The sequence below is a fragment of the Ursus maritimus genome, unplaced genomic scaffold, assembly GCF_017311325.1.
Source record: "Ursus maritimus isolate PB19 unplaced genomic scaffold, ASM1731132v1 scaffold_9, whole genome shotgun sequence".
Lineage (NCBI taxonomy): Eukaryota > Metazoa > Chordata > Mammalia > Carnivora > Ursidae > Ursus > Ursus maritimus.
The window spans coordinates 2,862-21,014 of NW_024427107.1; the positions used below are offsets into that span (position 1 = coordinate 2,862).

Genomic DNA, 18,153 nt, shown 5'->3' on the forward strand with positions numbered 1-18,153 from the left:
CTCAGAATGACAAGAAGGAGGAACCCCCAACAGAGGAAATAAACAGAGTCTGTGGCCTCTGCCACAGAACTAACAGATATGGATACAAGCAAACTGTCAGAAATGGAATTCAGAGTAACAATGGTCAAGATGATGTGTAGGCTTGAAAAAAATATTAACAAAAATATTAACTAGAATATAGAATCACTAAAGGTGGAAAACAAGCATTTGTGTCCAAGAGGTAGAGAGGACCCCTCCCAAGATCAATGAGAACAGACCAACACCATGTCACATAATAGTACAATTCACAATTCTTAGAACGAAGGATAAAATCTTGAAAGCGGCCAGGGGAAGAGAATCCTCACCTACAGAGAGAGGAACATCAGAATAATGTTAGACCTCTCTACAGAGACTTGGCAAGGCAAAAAAAAGCTGGCAGGACATATTCAGAGCACTAAGTGAGAAGAACATGCAGCCAAGGGTCCTTTTTCAAGCAAAGCCATCATTCAGAATTGATGGAGAGACAAGGACCTTCCAAGACTGGCAGAAACTAAAAGAATATGTGACCACCAAGGCAGCCCTACAAGAAATATTAAGGGGGGGTTCTATAAAAGTAAAAAACCCCAAGAGTGATACAGAAAAGAAATTTACAATCCATAGAAACAAAGACTTCACAGGCAGCATGACATCATTAAAATCTTATCTCTCAATAATCACTCTCAATGTGAATAGCCTAAATACTCCCATAAAAGGCCACAGGGTGGCAGATTGGATACAAAGAAATGACCCATCATATGCTGTCTACAAGAGACTCATTTTGAACCTAAAGATACATCCAGACTGAAAGTGAAGGGATGGAGAACCATTTTTCATGCCAATGGACCTCAAAAGAAAGCTGGGGTAGCAATTCTCATATCAGACAGATTAGATTTTAAACTAAAGACTGTAGTTAGAGATACAGAAGGACACTATATTATTCTTAAAGGGTGTATCCAACAAGAGGATCTAACAATTAAAAATATGCCCCCAACAGGGGAGCAGCTAGATACACAAGCCAACTCTTAACCAGAATAAAGAGACATATAGATAATAATACGTTAATAGCAGGGGACCTCAACACTCCGTTCTCAGCAATAGACAGATCATCTATGCATAAAATCAACAAAGAAACAAGAGCTTTGAATGACATACTGGACCACATGGACCTCATAGATATATACAGAACACTACACCCTAGAACAACAGAATACTCATTCTTTTCGAATGCACGTACAACTTTCTCCAGAACAGACCATACACTGGGTCACAAAACAGGTCTCAACCGAAACCAAAAGACTGAGGTTATTCCCTGTGTATTCTCAGACCACAATGCTTTGAAATTGGAACTCAATCACAAGGAAAAATTTGGAAGAAACTCAAACACTTGGAAATGAAGAACGCTCCTGCTTAAGAACGATTGGGTAAACCAGGGAATTAAAGAACTTAAGCAATTCATGGAAACCAATGAGAATGAAAACACATTGGTCCAAAACCTATGTGACACTGCAAACGTGGTCATAAGGGGAAAATACATAGCCATCCCAGCCTCACTCAAAGGAATAGAAAAATCTAAAATGCAGTCTTTATATGCTCGCCTTAAGAAGCTGGAGCTGGAACAGAACAGGCCTAACCCACATATGAGAAGGCAGTTGATCAAGATTGGAGGAGAGATCAATGAATTAGAAACCAGGAGCACAGTAGAGCAGATCAATGAAACTAGAAGCTGGTTCTTTGAAAGAATAAATAAGATCAATAAGCCACTGGCCGGACTTATTCCAAAGAATAGAGAAAGGACCCAAATTAATAAAATTATGAATGAAAGGGGAGAGATCACGACCAACACCAAGGAAATAGAAACAATCATTAGAAACTATTATTGACAATATATGCCAATAAATTAAGCAACCTGGAAGAAATGGATGCCTTCCTGGAAACCTATAAACTACCAAGACTGAAACAGGAAGAATTTGATCATTTATACAGACTGATTAATCATGAAGAGATTAATACTTATTATCAATTAAGTATTACTGATACTTATTATGTTATTATCTTTTGGGTTTTTGGGGGGGGTTGTTTTGTTTTTGTTTTTTGATAATAGCCATCCTAATAGGTGTGCAGTGATATCTCATTGTGGCTATGATGTTCATTTCCCAGATAATCATTTCAGCACACACTCACTCACCATTTGTATATCTTTGGGAGAAATATCTATTCAATACTTTGCTCATTTTTAAATAGATTACTTTCTGTTATTTTTAAATGGTGTTATTGAGTTATAAGAGTTCCTTATATATTTTGGACAATAACCCTTATCATATACATGGTTTGTAAATATTTTCTCCTATTCCGCAGGTTGATTTTTCATTTTGTTGATTGTTTCCTTTGCTGTGTAGAAGCTTTTTAGTTTGATACAGTCCACCTTGTCTGTTTTTTCTTTTGTTGCCTGTGCTTTTGGTATCATACTCAGGATATTACTGCCAATAATAATGTCAGGAAGCTTTTCTCCTACATTTTCTTCCAGGAGCCCTACAGTTTCAGTTTCAGGTCTTATATTTAAGTCATTAGTCCATTTTGAGTTGATTCTTCTCTGTGATGGCAGATAACAATCCAGTTCTGTTCTTTTGTTTGTGGATATCGAACGTACCAACACCATTTATTGAAGACACTAACTTTTCCTATTGTGTACTCTGGGCACCTTTGTCAAACGTTAGTTGAATCTCTGCATGCATTTATTTCTAGTCTCTCTATTCTGTTCTACTGATCTATAAGTCTGTGTTTCAGGAAATAAGGGAAGGGTATTGAAATCTCTGATTAAAACTGTAAGTTGATATTCTTCTCCTTACAATTCTCTAAATTTTGCTTTATGAATTTGAAACTCTGCTTTTAAGGATGTGAATGTTCAGGGTTTTTATTCTCCCCCAATTGAATTTAGATTTTACTCTAAATCCTTAAGTATATTGATAATAGATTTTTTAAGACTACATCTTCCATTCCATAATTCCTATCATATCTGTTTTATTGACTGATATTAGGTCTTCTGTTTGAGTCTTATTTTCCTGCCTGTACACACACCTAGTAATTTGTATTGGATGCTTCACATCTTGGTATTATCTGTAGATTATTTCTATTTTGTTATCTTCTTCTGATTAATGTTGAAGATGTTTTTCAATGCTAAGATATTATAAGCTTTCTTGTTCAAATGTCTAAAATGCAATAAAATTATTTCAGGAAAGTCTGCAGAATATTTGGATACTTTCTTAAATGCTTCACAATATTTCCTATTTTATCTCTATTCTAATGTCACTCACGCTTTGTCTTTCATAATGAGCTAACATATAGGATTATATTGTCAAATCATACTTACATGAATTTGTGATCTTACTCATTATAAGCTTTTATTAAATAATTATGGGTTATAGGTAACTAAGGGGTTCAGAAAAAAAGACAAAACAGGTAAGTTTCTGGGACATCGAGGCCAGTTTCCCAGGTCTTTCCTTAGAGGAAAACTAATTCCTTTGGTTCAGCCTCAGACAACCTCCTCTAGATCAGTATGGATTAGATTTCTAAATGAATTTCACAGGGTTCTTCATACAACTAGATGCATTTAAACTGAAATGTTTCCATTCTACATTACCAAGATGTATATTTGTAAAACTTAAATGACATTTCTTAGAGAGCCGTGCCTCATTAATTCTGGATTCTATTTGCAATGGGTAATCCTTTATCAGCAACAAGGAATTTAATAAATAAAGTCTAGGGGCACCTGGGTGGCTCAGTCGTTAAGCGTCTGCCTTCGGCTCAGGGCGTGATCCCAGGGTCCTGGGATTCAGCCCCACATCAGGCTTCCTGCTCTGCTGGGAGCCTGCTTCTTCCTCTCCCACTCCCCCTGCTTGTGTTCCCTCTCTCGCTGGCTGTTTCTCTCTCTGTCAAACAAATAAATAAAATCTTTAAAAAAAAGAAATAAAGTCTATTTCTTCCAGAAAATATCTTTAGTTGATTTTCCTAGAGTCCAGTCGATAAGCAATTCAATGTAGTTCCCCTGTCTTCTTTCCTTTACCCCAAGGGATTTCTTCACAGTGAAGAAAATGAATGGATAGCAGACAAGCTGCTTTAATTCATCCTCTCATACACTGATAAGCACATGACTTGCAACAACTTGGCCACCACCAAAGTTCCCCTATTATAACATTTTAGTTGTGCTATTATATCACAAATTTAGCAAAATACCTAAAACTATCGTAATGTAAAAAAATAATGACCAATTAAACCAATTCATTAAAATGGTGTTCACATACCTGTACTCCACAATATAAAAGTTATCCATCATGTAGACACAGAAGGAAAGAAAAAAAAACAATAAAAATTTGAAGATACCAGAGCTTAAACATACTTAGCCTTTTTTCTACATACCTCTTGTTTTCTTTACAATGTATTTAAAGAAAAGAAGTTTGTTATATGCTGTTATAATTATTATAATAATTACATTAATTCCATACTTTTTACTCCATATTCCCAAATTTGCCTATTTCTTGTTTCCTGATATCAACATTTCTCACTCTTTACTCCTGCCCTAAATCAATGCTTTAAATGCCACAAGAGATATTATTTGATAATAAATTATGTCAAGAATTTATTTTAGAAAGATTAGATCAAGATTTGACAAAGACATACAGATTCCTCCTAAAAATGTGTGATATGAGACAATCTATTCAGGGATAGCAAAAGTATAAAACAAAAAAAATAAATAAATGAGTATGCTTTGACTCATATGACCCTATAAACTTTGTGACACATATGAATATGCCATTAAGTGTCTGAAGAGCTTTTATTTCAAAGGAGTGATTTGGAGCTTGCATTTGATTCCTCTCTTCACAAATTCCTTTAAAATAACCAAGTGAATACAAAAGTTGGAAAAATCATCTGCAAAAAAATAATCAAAATATAAATAAATGTAGTAGTAAGTTTTGTGAACATGGATTAGGCAATGACATAACATCATATTTATGTAACATCAATATCCCAAGTAACATCAATATCATGAGTAACAAAAGTAAAAAGTGGATAAATTGGAATACATCAAAAGCCAAAATTTGAAAGGACACAATTAACAGAGTAAGAAGGCAGTTCATAGATCAAAATAAATACTTGCAAATTACATATTTGATAAGGAACTTGTATCCAGAATATATATATAGATCTTCTACAACTGTAAAAAGATGAAAAAACTCAATCAAAATATGGTCGAGGATGAGAATATATATTTCTCCAAAGAAGATATACAAATAGCCAATAAGCACATGAAAATATACTCAACATCATTAGGACAATGCAAATGAAAACCACAATGGGATACTACTTCATATCTACAAGGATGGCTAAAGTTAAAAAAGGGGGGGGGAGTAAAGAAAAAGAAAACAAGTTTTGATGGTGTTAATGAGGACAGAGAGAAAGTGAAATGTCCATATACTGTGCCCTGGGCTGGTATGATAGTAAGATGGTGCAGCCACTTTGGGAAACTGCCAGCTATTCCTCAAAATGTTAAATATAGAGTTCACATATGATCCAGCAATTCTAACTCCAGAGATATACCCTAGAAAAGTGAAAACATATGTTCACACAAAAACTTGTTAATGTGTAACTCATAATCGACCAAAAATGGAAAAACTCAAATGTCCACAAACTACTAAATAGATAAATACAAGGTGGTATATCCATATAAAGGAATGTTATTCAGCCATCAAAAGAAATGAATTACTGATACATGTTACTATATATATGATCCTTCTACACATTATGCTAAGTGAAAGAAGCCAGTGATAAAAGGCCACATATTCTGTGATTCCATTTATATGAAATGTCCAGAATAGGCCAGTGTACAGAAACAGAAAGTAGATTAATGGTTTCCAGGGTCTCAAGAGAGATGAGATTGGAAAATGATTGCCTATGGGTCCAGCATCTCTCTGTGGGATGAAGAAAATTTTGTTTGAGAGTATGAGATACTTAGTGTCCTTGACATAATTGGTAGAAGTAAATCTAACAGTTTCTATAATTCTAACAGTACCTGGGAGTACTGGTGATTGTCTCCTAAACTGTGTAGCCTTACACAGTTTTCTAATATGGCCTTAAATGGTGTATTAGAAAAAACACAATGCATGGTTTATTCAAAATAGAGCTCTTAAAAAATAATTCTTGAAAGTGTATATGTGATGGAAAAATTATCGGCAGTCATCTGGATCTACATACTAAGAGTATTTTAACTAAATCTTGGTGAGAAAGTGAGAAGAAACACAATTATGATAAATCAACATTCATAATAAAGTGAGTACATCTTATGTTTTTTAATATTGACATAGGAAATAAAAAGCAACAGATTGAAAAGCACCTAGTCCAAAAGCAAGGGAGATACACTTACTAATTTTAAAGCAGTTGCTGGAGACGCATGAACCGGAAGGGACTTTATCCAGGGATGGAAGCACTGGTTGACACCATTTTTGCAACCTCATTCTGACTTGCTAAGGAAGGAGCACCTGCAGGTGCCATTTTTAGTGCCTTTCCTCATGCCTGCTAGCACTGGAGGACATATTTTACCCACCCTGTACAGAGAGCTAGCTGCAACCAGGATGGGTAAGGATTTGGCATCTTGCCTCCCACCCCCACTTGTTCAGCATTTGATATGTAAACTGCAGGGCAGAGAGAGTGCCCTGAACCCTGCCCATGCCATGCAGCAGCCAAGGTGCAACTGGAAAAAGCAAATGACTTAAATTCTCTTTGCAGTAACCAAGTCTGAAATGCCCAGGCAGGTGCCCCCGGCCCTGACCTCCCCTGTGCAGTAGTGTGACCCTATCACAGCTGGCAGGCATGCACAGCCCACACAGAATGCTCTGGTGATCAGAGGATATTGCACTTCTGGCCCATGTAGAATAGCTCATACACAAGACAATTCCTTCAACAGTAAGAGAGGTCACTACTTCATCTAATACATAGGGACCAGCACAGGGTGACAAGCAAAATGAGACAGAGGAATATGTTCCAAACCAAAGAATAAGACAAAACCTGAAAAAGAACTTAATGAAATAGAGTTAAGTAATCTACTTGATAAAGACTTCAAAGTAATAGCCATAAAGATGCTCACTAATCTCAGGGGAAGAATGTATGAACACAGGAAGAACTGAAACAGGAAGTTAGGAAATGTAAGTACTAAACAATGAAGAAAACTACCAACAAAATGTAAAAGCAAGCTCCAGAATGGAAGAAGATACTTATAAAATGATATCTCTAATAAGGGGTTGATATCCAAAATATATAAAGAACACATACCATTCAATAACAAATTCAACAACAAAAACAATTAATAAAGGGCCAGAGGACTTGAATAAACATTTCTCCAGAGAAGACATACGGATGGCCAAAAGACAGGAGAAGATGGTCAGCATCACTCATCATCAGTGAAATGCAAATCAAAACCACAATGAGCTACCACCACGCTCTTGCTGGAATGGCTAGTAAAAAAAAAAAAAAAAAAAAAAAAAAAAAAGGACAAGAATGACAAGTGTTGGAGAAGATATGGAGAAAAGGGAGCTCTCATGCACTGTTGGTGGGAATGTAAATCGGTGCAGCCACTATGGAAAACAGCATGGAGTTTCCTCACAAAATTAAAAATAGAATTACCATATGATCCAGTAATTCCACTTCTGGGTATTTACCCAAAGAAATCAAAACACTAATTTGAAAAGATACAGGTAACCTGACATTCATTTCAGTATTCTTTACAATAGCCAAGATATGGAAGTAACCCAAGTATCTATCAATACATGAATGGAGATATATTTATATATATAAAACAATATTACTCAGCCATAAATAGGAATGAAATATCACTATTTGTGACAACATGGATGGACCCAGAGGTATTATGCTAAGTGAAATAAGCCAGACAAAGGCAAATACCATATGATTTCACTTACATGTGAAATCTTAAAAACCACAGAAATGGACCAAAAAATAGACTCTTAAACACAGAGAACAAACTAATGATTTGCAGAGGGGAGGTGGGTGGGGGGATGGACAGGTGAAGTAGATGAAGGAGATTAAGAGGTACAAACTTCCAGTTATAAAATAAATGTGATGAGGATGAAAAGTATAGCTTAAGAAATATAGTCAATAATATTGAAATAATGTACGGTGACAGATGGTGACAACATTTATTGTGGTAAGCACTGAGTAATATATAGAACTGCTGAATTAAGATGTTGCAATCTGACGGCAATAGAACACTGTCAAGTCAATTATGCATCAATAATAAAGATAAATAAAAATTAAAAACAAAAACAAGAAATAGAAGCAGAAAAGTATCTCAACATATCATTTATGAAAAGCCAAGGCTAATATTACTTACCATGGTGAAACACTAAAAGCTCTTCCTCTAGATCAGGAATAAGGCAAAAATCCCCATTCTCACCACTTCTATTCAACATGATATTAGAAGTAAAATCCAAAGCAAGTACGTAAGAAGGAGAGACAAAATGTATCTCCTATAAAGGAAAGGGAGAAATAAAATTATATATTTGTAGACTACAGGATCTTAATGCAAGTTGGTACAGCCACTTTGGAAAACACTGTGGAGTTCCCTCAAAAGTTAAAAATAGAGCTACCCAACAATTGCACTACTCGGTATTTACCCCAAAGATACAGATGTAGTGAAGAGAAGGGCCATATGCACCCCAATGTTCATAACAGGATTGTCCACAATAGCTAAATTGTGGAAGGAGCCGAGATGCCCTTCAACAGATGAATGGATTAAGATGTGGTCCATATATACAATGGAATATTACTCAGCCATCACAAAGAACAATTACCCAACATTTGCACAACATGGACGACGGGACTGGAGGAGATTATGCTAAGTGAAATAAGTTAAGCAGAGAAAGGACAGTTATCGTATGCTTTCACTCATTTATGGAAAATAAGAAATAGCAGGGAGATCGGTAGGAGAAGGATGGGAAGAATAAAGGGGGAGTAAACACAAGGGGGAATGAACCACAAGAGACTATGGACTCTGGGAAACAAACTGAGGGCTTCAGAGAGGAGGGGGTGGGGGATTGGGATAGGCTGGTGATGGGTATTAAGGAGGGCACATATTGCATGGAGCACTGGGTGTTATACGCAAACAATGAATCATGGAACACTACATCAAAAACTAAGGGTGTACTGTATGGTGACTAACATAACATAATAAAAAATTTTAAAAAGTCATAAAGATTTCATCAAAACCACTTCTGGAACTAATAAATTCAGCAAAGTTGCAGGACACAAAAGCAAAAAAAAAAAATCAAACAAACAAACAAACACAGTTGCACTGTTGTGGTAAGTACTGGGTAATGTATGTAAGTGTTAAATCACTAAATTTTATACCTGAAACTAATATTACACTGTATGTTACGTAACTGGAATTTCAATAAAAACTAAAAAGAAAAATCATCTGCATTTCTATATACTAACAATAACAGTCCAAAACAGAAATTAAGAAATCATCTTTTTTTTTAAAGATTTTATTTATTCATTTGACAGAGAGAGAGACAGCCAGTGAGAGAGGGAACACAAGCAGGGGGAGTGGGAGAGGAAGAAGCAGGCTCCCAGTGGAAAAGCCTGATGTGGGGCTCGATCCCAGAACGCCGGGATCACGCCCTGAGCCGAAGGCAGATGCTTAATGACTGAGCCACCCAGGCGCCCCAAGAAATCATCTTCATTTACAATAGCATAAAAAGAAAACAACTTAGGAATAAATCTAAGCAAGGAGGTGACAAGCTTGTACACTGAAAACTATAAACATTGACAAAGAAATTGGATACACAAATAAATGTAAGTATATCCTGCACATTCATGGAATTGAAGACTTAATATTGTTAAGATGTCCACATAACTAAAAGTAAACTACATATTCAATGCAATATTCATGCTATGTGAATTTAGCAAACTTGCTACAACCAATCTAGAAAAAAAAATTAAAGGAAAAAATTTTACAATAGTTCTAAACTGTCATAAAAATGAAGAAACATCTAACAAAAAATGACACAAGACCTTTCCTCTCAATACTAAAACACATAACTGAGAGAAATTAAGTGAAGAGATTTCACCACACACAAAATTTAAAATAGATCATATTCCCAAATGTAAAAGCTAAAATATTTAGGCATCTAGTTTATAATGGAATATGTTCATGATTTTCAGAGGGATGAGTTCTTAAAACAGAATTGTCTTTAACCATATATTAAAAAAAAAAACTTGACATCATTAAAGAACTTCTGTTTACTAAAATATGCCACTAAGAAAGTGAAAAGGCAAGTCATCGAAAAGATTAAATCATTGCAAACATATATCCAACTAAGGATTTTATTATACATTATACAAGAAAACTTGTGTAAGTCAATAAAATAATACGCATGATCCAACTAACAACTGAGCAAACAATTTGAATAGACACTTCATGAAAAAGATTTCCAAATAAAAGGCAGAAACAGAGCCATAAATACAGCGAGCAAACACAGTTGCCAGAGGGGAGGAGGATGGGGGGATGGGCAAAATGTGTGAATGGGGAATGGGAGACAGAGGCTTCCAGTTGTGGAATGAAAAAGTCATGGGGATGGAAGGTATAGCATAGGGAATATAGTCAATGGTATTGTAACTACACTTGTGGTGAGCATAGCATAACATATAGACTAGCAAAACCGTGATACTATACACCTGAAACTAATGTAACATTGTATGCCAATTATATTCAAATAAAAATAAATAAAAATTTTGAGCAAAAAAAATTTCCACATGAAAAATGTATTCACAATCATCACTTATCAGGAATATGCAAATTAAAGCACAGATACACATCCAGCAGAATGGCTAAAATACATATGTATATATTTTTTTAAAAAATCTACTTTAGAGAGAGAGAGTGCATAGGGAGAGAGGGAGATGCACATGTGGCTCGACTTCACGATGCTGAGATCATGACCTGAGCCAAAACCAAGAGTTGGACGCTTAGCTGACTGCACCACCCCAGAGCCCCTAAAATACATATATTTTAAAGATGGAAAATTACAAGTGTGGAAGAGGAAACTCTCTTACAATGCTGGGAGATTGTAAATTAGTACAATCACATCTGAAGAATGTCTGACAGTTTCTAACACTAAATCTGCGTCTACTCTAGGATTAAAAAGTCCCACTTAATAAAACATCCAACAGAAATGAGTGTTATGTCCTTCAATAAACATGTATAGGAATGCTCATAACAGCTGTATTTCTTTTTTCCAAAAATGAGAAACCACCCAAAAGTTCAACAGGGTCATTTGTAAGTAAATTATGGTATGTTCATAGAATGGAAGCAACAATACATCTCATTGGCAATAAAAATGTACAAATACTGATACACATAATGGTTTGGATAAATTTCACATAGTGTCAAGTAATCAAATATATAGAGTGCATGTATCATATAATCCCATTTTGATGAAGTTCAAAATTAATTAAAAGTGATAGAAGTCATTTAAAAAAAAGGTTAACTACAGGGATTCCTGAGAGGGTGGCATGAAGTTGCCTCTTTGATGTTCTATTTCTCCATTTGATTAGAAGTTTACATAAGTAAAAATTCAATTGATTGTAAATTTACATTAAAAATAAATATTTCAAACACTTGCATCATACAATATCTTTGAAATCTAGAGAACTTCTGTATATTAATAACGAAAACATAAACACTCAGTATATAAAGTGACAACATGAACATGAAATCTTCAGAATACGTAACTAATAAAAATCTTTTTTTTACTTTGTGCAATAAATCTTTAAAAATGTTCATTCACAACTGTGATAAGGCAAACACAAATTAAGATACCAAGGTATCATTTTTACCCATCGCATTTGTAAAATTAAAATTAAATAACAATAATGGCTGATATTATCCAGTGTTGAGAAGAGTGTGAAATTAGTGCCATGTATATTACTCATGGAAGCATAAGGCAGCATAGCTACTTTGGGAGAAAAAATATTCTGTCAACATCTGCCTCAGAAATTTCACTTTCAGGTCTCTATCCCTTATAAATAATAAACGTCTAAAGACCTATGAACAAAATTCAAAATTCAACATTGTTTAATACAGCACTATTGGTAAGAATAATAAAATAGATGATCTACATGCTATCAACAGAGTACTTCATCATAGCATACCCATGTTTTTAAAAGTATCATGTATCAGCTGAAAAGGAGTTAGAGCTATGTGTACTACATGGAAGAACATCCATGAATCTCTTCTCTCTTCCTCTTTCCCCATCCCACACAGTGGTATAGGGGTAGCAGTGAAAGAAAAGAGAGATTTTTGCTTTTACATGTTCTTATAATTTGGAAAAAGAAAATCTAAAGTCAAAAATTCTGATTAGAAAAGGTGTTCCATATGGAGAAAGTCATGAATGAAAGCAAAGGTGTACTGTTTTTGGCAAGGCACCTGCAGCCAAACTTTGCTTAATGTTTCATTATCCTCTCATCAGCTGGAATGCTTCAGTGTTGGGAACACAATTCCCAATATAACCCAGCTGACATTATTCCAACTATCTTATCTTTTTTTCTTCTCTTTCCTAGCCATTGGCTTTTACCCTCACATCCCACTATCACCCCCAAACACACATATTTCTGTGTTCAATAATTTCTGGCAAAAGGTTGTGATTACATTTTTAATGATTCCCTTTGACTGCAAGGGATTTGACTGCAAGTATCTGAATCCCTAAATCACTAAACACCAAATTTCCTAACAACGGCCAGTGCAACCAAGGGGTTCCATCAAATTTATTTAGTCTTGGTTCTATAGTGTCTAGGATGGCTCTATTTTGTTAGCATTCTAGGCATGTGTGACCTAAAGACCTGACTTTACAGACAGGTGTGTAATCAGACAGAAGATCCGTTCCACTGAAAGCCTTTTTTTTCATACTCCTGTCATCTGTACCCACTTGCAAAATCACTATTTAATGGCAATTACGGTATTTTACAGTGATGTATCACACTGCATATATAATAACATACCAATTATATAATTTAAGTGATACATTTAACAAAGGTTTTAAGAATATATGACTAGTTAAAGTTAACAGTGTCTCCGTTTTGGTGCTGGATGATTGTTTTCTTCATGTTCTTCATCTTTCTAAATTTCAGCAATAAGTATTATCTTTGTAATCAGAAAATAAATTTAAAACATTAAAACTTAAATAGTAAAATACTTCTTGCAAACCAAATCCTTTACTGAAAACTCATTTTTCATAAATCTGAGGTTTGATGTACACATAACAACTATTACTCTCAAAAAAAGTTACATGGGTTATAATTAAGTGGAATTTTTATCTGAAATTTAGTAAATGTAAATTAATAATAACTAAGTTGCAGAAAAAGAACAAATTCCAAACATTAAATTTTTCATATAAAATAGTCCTAGGACCTGTGGATATGCATAACCACACTATGTCACAGAAAGTTCAAGTATTTATCATAAATATAAGAGTTCACTGTAGCGAATTTGAAGCTATCAATAAGTGAAAAGAAAGTCCCAACTATAAAAGTCAACAATTATGAAGACTGTTGCTTTCACCTTTAATCTAGTGGCTTATAGTTTTACTTTTCTGGGTAAAAAGATTTTGTCATATTTTAAATGTACTTCAGTATCTTTTTCCCTTTATTACATATTCATTTTCTCAGATTAATGCATCTTTTTGAAAACATAATTTTAACAAAATAATATTTACATTTTGGGATTCTTCATATTATTTCTTGTTATTTACAGTTGTTAAGCACATTTCTATTGACGTACATAAATTTTATTGTTTTATTTAAACTGGAATTTATCTAGTTTAAAATTAATTTTCTTTTACAAAACTTTTATTCTTGTTGAATTGCCTAAATAAAGATATTCAGTTTATAGAGGAGGCATAAACTATGATGAGATAAAGAAAACTCAATAGTATATAAACTTTAAATTACTATGTCTCTTAATTGCTAAAAATATTGCTGTGTGTGCTGTAGAACTGTAGGATTTGGGTCAACAGCAGCTATCGCGAGCCCCCACATTCCTCATGGGACTATCACCACCTATTTCATCACATACAGAAGCACCTTCCAGCCATTGCTCATATGAATGCATAAAAAATATAAACACACGTACACTCCCTGGAATGCTAATTCTTTTATCTCAGAGAAATAAGTTCTTTTTACTCAATTTGATAGAATAAAAGAGGGAGTCACCTGCATGCATAAATAACCTTTTTATCATTCTATTTTTATCTTTAAGAGCAGTCCGTGCCCATATTTCCACAGCTAGTACAGAAGATGAGAAATGTGTTATACACAATATGCTGGACAGAAATGTAATGTAGACGGGCATTCAGGAAACTTACATAAGGGTCAACAATCTAGCAATAAGCTCAAAGTGAAATGATCCTTCCTCCATCCAAAGTGATCCTTCCTCCAGCCACATGCACAGGGTAGAGCCCCACAAGAGTTATGGTGATAGAGAAGGGGCACAGGGTTACTATAGCAGCCTAAATATCTACATAGGGCGATTTCCCATATGAAGGAAAACCTCTACAGATCCTAATGCCTGTTCCACGGAATCTTAAATTCTACATTTGAGGTTTTTTTCCTGAAGACTTTAATTTAAAAAAAAAAAAAAGCTAGTATGGCAGGGAAAAGTAACCTACGTCTTGAGACTGAATGTAAAAATGAAGAGAGAAGGGAAAGACTGATTAATGGAAGATGGCGATGCATCAAGTTGAAGTTAAAGGCCCCAGACCAGGTGACTTTATGCTCCAAAATATCTTGGCTACTTCATTATTGTCTTAAAGTTGGAAATTACTGAAGAAAAATGTTCAGTATCAGCTAAAGAGAAAGCAGTTTTTTCTAACTAATCAACAAGGATATATCCTAGAGAGAACTATTTCCTTTGAAATGGGAAGATTCTTGCATTTGGTGTGAAATATTTCACTCACTTCCAATGTTACTAATGCCCCTTGTTTAATTTCTTTGATCAAGGAGCCAGGTCAAATGGATGAAAACCAAACAGAGGTGGTGAGAGACTTTGTCCTGGTAGGATTCTCACAGAACCCATCTATCGAGGCGGGATTATTTGTACTATTTCTTTTCTTCTTTGTGTCCAACTTGAGTAGGCGATGTCCTCATCATGGTCATAGTGGCCTCTGATAACTATCTGAATTCATCATCCATGTATTTCCTTCTTGGCAACCTGTCTTTCCTTGACTTTTGTTATTCAACAGGAACTACCCCTACACTTCTGGCTGACTTTCTTGATAATGACAAGCTCATTCGCTATGACTAATGCACTGTGAAGCTCTTCTTTTTGCATTTTGTCAGGGCCGCTGAGATGTTCCTGCTCACAGTGATGGTCTATAATTACTATGTTGCAGTTTGTCACCACCTGCACTATACCACTATCATGAGTTGAGGATTATGCTGTGTGTTGGTGGCTGCCTCCTGGATGCGAGGGTTTGTGCACTCTACTTGTCCAGAGGATTCTATCCGTCTGCCTTTTTGTGGACCAAATCAGGTGGACAACTTCTTCTGTGACGTTCCCCTGTCATCAAACTTGCCTGTGCAGACACATTTGTCATTGAATTGCTAATGGTATCTAACAGTCGGCTGATCTCTACCAGCTCCTTTGTGGTACTGGTTTCTTCCTACTCCACTATCCTGGTCAAGATTCGCTCCAAGGAGACAAAGTGAAATGCACTCTCCACCTGTGGCTCCCACCTCATGCTGGTAACACTCTTCTTTGAACCCTGTATTTTCATCTATGCTCATCCCTTCTCCACATTTTTCTGTGGACAAGATGGTGTCCATACTCTACACCATTATCACCCCTATGCCGTTTCCCCTCATCTGTACACTTTGGAACAAAGAGGTCAAGTCAGCCAAGCAGAAACTGTGGGACAGGAGTGGACTTACTTGGAAAAAAACAGGAGACATAAGCAGTTGAAGTGATTTTTTGAAGGCAGAGAAATCTGAGGTTAAAATAATCACTCTTCCACTAATGAGTTACGAGGTCATAGCCTACTTGTTTGATTTTCTTCCATTAAATCGTAACACTCCTATTTATGGCAGTGTAGTTAAACTTAGAAAAAACTCCTTTCATACTGAATTATTCTGTCTTCTGCCTTTTTCTTTTCTGAAGCATCTGTTTGCTCTTTTTCCATCAATTGTGTTCTTCCATTCTTCCATTCTACCTATCCATCTGATCAAACCTTATTCCATCCATTCTTTTCATTTAGTTTGATGCCACACACTGGTGCATCCAAACTCTCACCTCTCCACCTTGTCTTTGCTTTTATTGTCTCCTCAACTTTCACATTCTAACCAGATGTCTGCAATGAACTGTAGAAGGAGCATATATGTGTTTCTTACTCTCACAAAATATTTAGAGGGTTATCAGATGGATCAGAGTGAATACAACTTGTATAATTGTATAACAACAAACTAATGGGATATATTAGTTGGCTTCATCACTTCATCATACCACTACCATCTAGTAGTGCAATTCAGAGAGCAACTGCCTAATAGTGTGGGTTCAACTAACTGCCTTTGAATTACAAATCCAGCGAAACTTCTACAAGTCATTTAAGTTATCGCAGTCCTAGTTTCCTTAGCTGTAGCATGCAGAGAGTGATGCCTACCTCTCAGTGCCCTGGTGAGGGCTAAAAATGACAACAGATGGGAATAGTTTAGTTTGGTGCTTAAATAATAATAGGACTTCACTATTATTTATTCATTAGATTTTACAATGACAGAAATATAAAGATTGTGAAAATTTAAACTGGTTGATTTGCCTTAATGAAACAACAGGATGATCTACTATAACCAGTTTCGGGAGGATGCTAGAAAGTGTAGAGAAATGAGCCAAGACATTTCCATCTTTATCCATTTGGAGTACACTTGATATTGTTATCAACATTATCATAAAAAACAAACCATCATTCACATTTGTTATCCTCAGAATTATATTAAGACTAATTCATAGGCTTATGTACTCCTTACTATGATTTTATAATCAAAGATAGGAAAATTGGGGCGCCTGGGTGGCTCAACCATTAAGCATCTGCCTTTGGCTCAGGTCATGATCCCAGGGTCCTGGGATCGAGCCCTGCATCTGACTTCCTGCTCAGCGGGAAGCCTGCTTCTCCCTCTCACACTCCCCTTGCTTGTGTTCTCTCTCTCGCTGTCTCTGTCAAATAAATAAATAAAACCTTAAAAAATAATAAAAAATATTAAAAAATAAAAAAGATATGAAAATTGAATTGACATTCAAGAACTAACTAGACACTATATAAATGGACAATAAAGCATTTTTATTTTTGCTGACTTTAATTTTTGATTTTTTAAACCATTTATTCATTTTGAGAGAAAAGAGAGTACAGGAATGAGCACAAGTGGGAGGGGGAGAGGAAGTAGGAAAGAGAATCTCAAGAGGACTCCATGCAAGAGACAGAACCCATACTGGGGCTCGATCTCTGAACCCGAAGATTACCATCTGAGCGGAAACCAAGAGTCAGAGGCTTAACTGACTGCACCACCCAGGTTCCCCTATTTTTACTGATTTTTCAAGTAAGTGAATTATAGAAGCAATTTCAGCAATTAATTTGTATGATAAGACATATGCCAAGAATGTTAGGTAAATTCATTGAACACTGAAGTTTTGTCTATTATTCTTACATTCCCAAAGCTTTTTCAAATGCCTAAAATAAAATAGAGCCTCAGTAAAAACATGTTTGATAAATGAAGGAGGTTTTTATATGTTCTTTGATCAATGTGGTGAAGATTAAGGAAGAGAAATTTCAGAGCCGTTTTCTTTTCCCTTACTTGGAAAGGTAACTTGTAAATTTTTCATTGAGAACGAGGAAACACTGAGAGTTGCACAGAAGCAATATTCAATAATAAAAAAAAAAGACACATTAAAACACCTATCCATATATACTACTGTCAGAGAAGTTAGATATCTCAAAATTAAACAGTTAAGTAAGTAATCAAATTCACAACACAAACAACTATAAATCATGTGATTTCATCTATCAATATTGACTATGGAATGAGAAAAGG

The 18,153-nt window shown here is 35.3% G+C and overlaps 1 pseudogene; it reads left to right on the top strand.

The window, feature by feature from the left end:
- Positions 1–14,967: 14,967 nt before the first annotated feature.
- Positions 14,968–16,039, top strand: LOC121101720 (annotated as a pseudogene).
- Positions 16,040–18,153: the final 2,114 nt, after the last annotated feature.